We start from the raw sequence: 6,939 nt of genomic DNA on the forward strand, positions 1-6,939 counted from the left end.
CATAAAGCATCAGCTGCTGGATAGAAAGCAAAAGCATTTATTTATAGCTGACAGTTAGCTTTCGCTTGATTTCTTTCTTATAAAATTACATTTTGTTGATTGTAGATTGGGTCAGTGTAAATAAAGGGTGAGCTCCAAACTACAGTGGGAAAGGCCGAGTATACACCAACCATACTTTGGAGTGAGAAGGAGATCCTAACTAACAAAATAAGGCATCTGATACTATGCTGAAAAGTCCCGTTTGGCCACTTTTCAAAAGAAGGATGCGCCGCTATTTTATCATCATCTGGCACTGCTTGACTTGCTTTCACAGCTTTTAGCTTGAACGTGGCACTAAAGCCTCCATGTCAACTAAAGAAAATAGTTCAAGACAGTAGAGCATAGAGGGAATTACCAACATGGGTTCAGCATTTCGTTTAGTGAATGCGGAGATAAAAGCAGCTGCTATTGATGTGCAATTGGACCGCTCGCATCGCTCCTTGACACGAAGGCTATAAGAATCAAAGGAAATACTGGGCGTAAATGACTTTGGAGTTCAAACCTGGCAAAGTCCTTACTTACTCGGCTCCAGGCCAAAGCGATGAAAAGACCCTTTATTTAATATGGTCACGCCCATGAGAGAAAGTCTAGCCCTATCAACACCTTCTGATCCTAGTTGGCTCGAGTAAGGCAGGCTACTTCTAAGCAATCTAGAGAACATTGAACCTCATTGAAAAGAAATAACTTCCGGTCAACATAAAGATCCAGCAACCTTTTGCCTGACCTCGGCTCTGACGCATTCCTCCTAGCCTAGATTTTCACTACATTCTTTGGGATCAATGCCTACTTCTTGAACTTGAAATACCTGTATCCCTTCTTCGATAAGTGGAATGTTTCGCTTGAGCGTCTACTTTGGCGAAACCCTTGTTATCTATGCTATGTATTTGTGGCCTAGCCCTCTATAAGGCACACGTTTTTCATACGTGAGGCTATAGAAGGAAAGCAACAATCCTGGAGGAGGAAATAGTTCACTTGTTGGGCACCTGGGCTCCATATTCGTAAATTCACTTACGTGACGAGAAATTAACAAGGCGCGCTGCGTTTGAATGACATGTTATTTGAATAATATTGCTGCTGTGTCGCAAGTCTCAGTCTTCCAAAATAGGAGACGACTATGGACAGAGATACCAGGTAAACGGAGTGCCAGTGATTGCCTTGGTTGATAGTGGCAGCACGCACTGTTTTGTAGACCCCAAAGATTGTGAAGCGGGCTAGTTACGACTCAACTCCGTATAAACCTATGGAAATCACAGTAGCAAATGGCGCTAAGATGTATTGTGAGCACAAATGTGATGGCATGCTATGGGTAATGCAAGGGAAGGAGTTTCAGTTTGACATGAAAGTCATGGAGGTAGGTTCGTATGAGGGGGGGATTGGATTTTGTTGCTATAAGAAGGAAGGGACAATTATTTTCTCAACCAGTGCACCATCCATAACATTGGTCAAGGAAGGCAAGAAAGTAGTTTGAAAGGGAATTCAGGATCAGACAAGGAGGTCAGTAGAAAGAGGAAGGGTGCAGTTACAACAAGGAGAGATTTGTATGCTCGTGCAAGCTTTTCCAGTGAATGCCACCAGCAAAGAAACCAGAATACCTAACAGTATGAATAAGTTACTTACCCGAGACTCTGACATTTTCAATGAGCCAAAAGAGTTACCACCAGACCCATGATCATGTAATACCTCTTCTGGAGGGAGCTGAGCCGATTAATCTCAGGCCTTATAGATACTCGCACGATCAAAAGGCAGCCATTGAAAAGTTGGTCGATGAAATGTTAGCAGCTGCTGTGATTAGGCCAAGCTCAAGCCCTTTGCCCTTTTCAAGTCCTGTACCTGTAGGTAGGATGGGTGGGAGTTGGCGATTGTGTATAGACTATAGGAAACTAAATAGCCTTACCATTAATAAAAATATCCCATTCCTTTCGTGGATGAACTCTTGGAAGAGGGCAGTCCCAAATGAAAAAAAGCCATTTATCGATCCCAAGAAGCAAGTGAATTAGTTTTATTGCTTTTCTTCCTTTAGCTTCTGTTTATTGCAAGCACATATTTTATAGTATTATTTGAGATGCTGGAGTAAAAGGGAGTCAGAGGTAAGCCCTAGCTAGCCGCCCCCCTCTTCCCTATCAGCTGAGAGTTTGCATTCGCCAGTGTGCCACCATTCCTTATTCATAATGTACTTCACTTCTCTATGCTTCAGGCATTCCGCTTTCATCTTGTGATACCCCAGACCTGTTTCTTTGGATCCTTAACTACAAAAGTAAGCACCTCCCCTAACTAATTAGTTAGTATCGAGAGACTCAAAAATCATTAAAGTTGAGAAACAAAGGTACTCTTGCCGATGGAAGAAATTCCATAAATGTCCCATAGAGTCAAAAAGCTGTTTTGAGGAACTAGTATCAAAACTTGACCCATTAGCTGCTGCCCTACTTCATCCAAGGGCTAGGTGTGGGTGTAACTAAATCCCCTCCTTCCTTACTTAATAGTTATTTTAGTCTCCTTGGGCAGTCGACCCCTTCAATTGGTCATGCTTTTCTTGTTTCTCTGGATTCGTTAGGCATGCGACGGGCGAGCAATCTCTTGATACTACGCCTAGCCGTGGGCTTGCTCTTCTTTTTGACCTTGCTTGATCACTCACTAATAGGGATTGGGCTGATCCAGGCATGGAAGCACTCAGGTACCCTTTTCATCCACTCCTTCATCCGCTGATTGTCGCTGTCGATGCCCAGCTATTTAGTCTGGAAAGTGTTAATCCGAGTAGTGAGCCCTGTGGCATACCTCTGAAGGTACCAACGCTTGCACTTATTTGTGTTAATGGATCCAGCAAGACTCTAATATGATTTCTAAGGATTTGAAGAATGATTTGTACATGTTTCATTTCACCTAATCCATCATTTGAGGAGTGGGTTTCGCGATTGGGCTCAGATAGGGGTAAAGAGGGGGAACGGAGGCAGAGTTGATAATTGTATGGTTTCCCACTAAGCGCGAGCATAAAACTTGATCCTTCCTCACCGTAACCATGGTGTCAAGTTGATTCGCACCGGATATCGATACCTTCAGCCAAGACCCATTCTTAAGTACAAGCCAGTGGTGGTGTCCGGTCGAAGGAAGTTAGTGCTAAGCACTATTAATATTGTATCGAACCTGATGAGTATTTTAGAGTATCTTTGGACCCCAAAGAGTTGTATAAGTAGTCAAGAAATACTCCATTTAGAGTTATGGTTGTGCAACCAATCATACCCATCTTTAGAACGTTATTGCCCTTGCGGACAAGAATAATCGATCTATCAAAAATATGTTATGTAATGTATTCAGTTGAGTTGAATCCTGCGCATGACCAAAAGAAAGGAAAGATCCGTGTGTATGAAAGCCGTCTGGACCCCAACTGGAACAGGAACGTTGTCTCTTGATTTCTTCTTTGAATTCAGGTATCAATTCAATTATGATATGAAGAAAAGAGAGAAAGAATTAGTTCCACCAAAGGAACCCCAGTGAAATGCCTTCCTGGCTATCAAGCATTTTGCATTGCTCAAAGCCTAGAATCTTGTATCTGGGAACTGGGAAGAAGATAGATGGTCAACGGCTATTGCCAATAGTCCTGAATCTGCAAAGCTACTGCAAACACATGCAACACAGGCTACAATAATGAAGAAACCATGAAACCAACCTAAAATCACTGCCAGCACTTAGTTAGTTAAAGCCCAGGAACCACTTGTGTTACACCAGTGAAGCAGAAGCTTCGAAAGCTGTCCGAGGAGCCAGCCATAGGTGGGTTCTTTACTGGCCATAGGTAGGTACCTTACTGCTGGATCCTCTAAGCAGGGAAAGATCGTAGCTAGTATGAATTGGAAGAACGATCATACCGAACCCAGGATCCTGCAACTATTCTTCCTTCGTTCAAGACTCGCTTTTCTCGCGGGTTGAATGAGTGAGCCTTGGCCATACATACTGAGATTCAACAGTCAACTTTGGAGTCCGTCCTAAAGCCCTACCAATCTACATAGGTGATACCAGGGTAGGTACTTGAAAGACGAGAATAGAACCCATGCTGATGTACCTTAGATTTTCCGCTCTTCCAATCCTAAACAAGATCATAAATAAGAGTCCCAGGCCGCTTAACGCCCTCTTAGCACATATGATAGGAGCTGGCATACAGAATTACAAGAAAGTTGGTACTTTTTCCAATCCTTTCTGCTTTCTCACCAGCAAAATAGGATCGATCGCGAAATCAAAGAAATCTTTCACCTCACTTCTAAGATGAGCTAGCGCTCGCATCACCTTTCGATATCCTATATTTTTGATATTCAAAGCATTTCCACGGCATTACCACAAGGATTTCCTGTTTCCCCGATCCACCAGCTACGTTCGCACACTTCCAAATAGTAAATGCTCCCGCAGTTGGAGTTGAGACTTTCTTATCCCTCTTGTTACGACGGATCGAGCATATGATTCTTTTCTTGATTGAAATCATTCACTTTTCCTTGAAATCGTCACAAAGTAATTGGAAGAAGAAGTGCTTGAGAAGCTCATGGATATATTCTATGGTGGCTTCTCCAATAGTTCGAGCCATAGCTTCATTTCATTGTTTCTATAATTTTCTTCACTTTATCATTGCCCTCAAGTACAAGTAATTTATGACAAACTTTCTTTCCCATGGTTCGGGTGGGCACGGATATGGATGGCAGGACAGGAGTGAAGATCCCTCAGCTAAGGGCTAGACCGGATGTTTCACTGTCTGATGACGAGTGGCACACAAATCAACCTGAGAAGGATTCTGCTGTGTAAAAAGTGTTTATATAAACGAATTGTTTAACGCCAAGATGCCAATAGCAATGATGGATAAAGCAAATCCCACGAGTAGGGCTCGAAAGCCGAGGACTCTCCTGGGAAAGAATCTGAACGATCTGAGTTCTTTTCTGAGAAAGAAGAAGATGCAAGGCATGGGTCCAAGCCTGAAGGCGACGTGGAGTGTTATTATTATCGTTACTCCAGAGAATGGGAGGCACTCTCTTCTTGCAAAATGCAGTTCTGAAATCTGTAATCTAGATGATTCTAGTTGAAGGGGACGATGCAGCCTAGCGGTTACGAACTTTTTGTTCGATTCAAAGGATTTCCACTTGAGTAAAGCTATGGTGGGAAATAAACTACCAATTAGGCAATGCGCGTCTCTATTTCTTGAATTCTCTGGTCTAGGCAACCCGAAAGCGTTGTTTAACAAAGACAAGTCTGAATTTGAAACGCAATTCGGCAGAGAAAATAAACCTAAGTAACCACCAGTTGAAACTGAGCAAGGATGCCTCTCCTAATGGAAGTTACGGGCTCAAACAATACCTAATGGTAGGCAACTTTGCTACCCGAGCATCTCTTTCTTATTAAGAACGACATAAATGTTGATTTTCTACTCTCGGGAGTAGGTAAGGGGGACTATGCCCAATAAAATAGGGACTACGGTAGGAATGAAATGAAACTTCTTATCTTAGGTACGGAATTCCTCCACATTAAGACACCAACCTGCCCTTGACAAGTCAATAATCAATCACTAGATTTAGGATCACAAGCCGATGCGATGCTTCACGTCGAAATGGGTTAGTCTGCATCTGAGAGACCCCGCCTAGCTCTAAAATGGTTTCAACCTTTCCTCGACCTCATGGAATGAACTAACTCATATACGGTGAGCATATTATCATAGACATCCCTCACGATAGCGAACTTGAAGAAGAAGCTGTTTCGACATCTACTTTATCCCAAGTGCAATAATGCTCCAAGTACGGGTTTTCGAATTCATTCCTCGCTGACCGCGCGTCATCTTCAGTTCACGATTGAGGCTCAGATGGAGACTGATGAGATACAGGCTCTGGCTAAGGTTGACATCCAGGCTCTGGACAAGCGATAAGAGATACTTTCTGAAGGATCCAGCTAAGAAAATGAAATGGGTTAGTGGGAACAAGCAGCTAAAGCGCAAAGGTAAGGATGAGCTCGAAAAGTGCAAACTTGAATGATAGCTAGTGGTGGATTGAGACTTTTGAGCTTCTCCATCGATCACTTTTGCGGAAGCTGAGTCCTTTCTTTTCCAACAACTTCAAATCAGAAAGCCCCGACTCCCATAAAGAATGTTTGCAGATCTTTCCTTTTATTACGATGACGATATGGACCTCATTACTGTCTCATTTTCTTATATTTATATAAGTTCTTTTTTTGGATTCGACATAACAAGAACAGAATCACGCTCTGTAGGATTTGAACCTACGACATTGGGTTTTGGAGACACACGTTCTACCGAACTGAACTAAGAGCGCTTTCCGGGAGATAAAGCAGTAAAGAAAAGGATGATTTTTGTACCGCATGCATATAGAAAAATGAAACTCTGAATTTTGTCCAATTTGAATCGATCTCAATTGATCCCTCGTTACTGCCCATAGGAGAAGTAATAGGTAGGGATGACAGGATTTGAACCCCTACCTTGTTTTCCACATCATAATTTATTCCTCCATCTATATACAACTTTCTTGTCATTTCTTCTTTTTGGTTTCATATAATAAATGATATACATCTGAAACCCAACCTAACGTATAAAGAATGAATATTTATCGGTAATGCTCAGGAAGAAAGAAGGGGTCATCTTTTTGATTTTTATTCCACCCTCATGTACCCTTCTTTGCATTTTTTCTAAAGCCTGTTCAACCTCATATCACCTAGAACAAGTCATGGACTTCTTCAATGAAAGAAAGTCTCATGGAAACATTTTCAACGAAATAAGAACCATACAAAATAGATTTCTTGATCTTTTTATTTAGGAAAACGGATTTTTTCGCAGTTTTTTCTTTTATCCTAAAGATATGCAGAACGAGTGTATTATGAAATGTTCGTTGTCTAGCTTTGCATACATTGCTACTTAATCGTTTAGTG

The 6,939-nt window shown here is 42.0% G+C and overlaps 1 long non-coding RNA gene and 1 other non-coding gene across 2 annotated transcripts in view; both read right to left on the reverse strand.

The window, feature by feature from the left end:
• Positions 1 to 4,102: 4,102 nt before the first annotated feature.
• Positions 4,103 to 6,939, reverse strand: part of LOC119367357 — a 25,744-nt gene continuing 22,907 nt past the window's right edge. Inside the window, exon 4 of the long non-coding RNA XR_005176270.1 lies at positions 4,103 to 4,114. This is a non-coding gene — a long non-coding RNA (uncharacterized LOC119367357). The remainder of the gene's footprint in view (positions 4,115 to 6,939) is intronic.
• On the reverse strand, positions 6,256 to 6,329 carry TRNAW-CCA. The gene has a single exon. It is a non-coding gene; the product is annotated as a tRNA-Trp (tRNA).

This window comes from Triticum dicoccoides, chromosome 1A (genome assembly GCF_002162155.2).
Source record: "Triticum dicoccoides isolate Atlit2015 ecotype Zavitan chromosome 1A, WEW_v2.0, whole genome shotgun sequence".
NCBI classification, from domain to species: Eukaryota; Viridiplantae; Streptophyta; class Magnoliopsida; order Poales; family Poaceae; genus Triticum; species Triticum dicoccoides.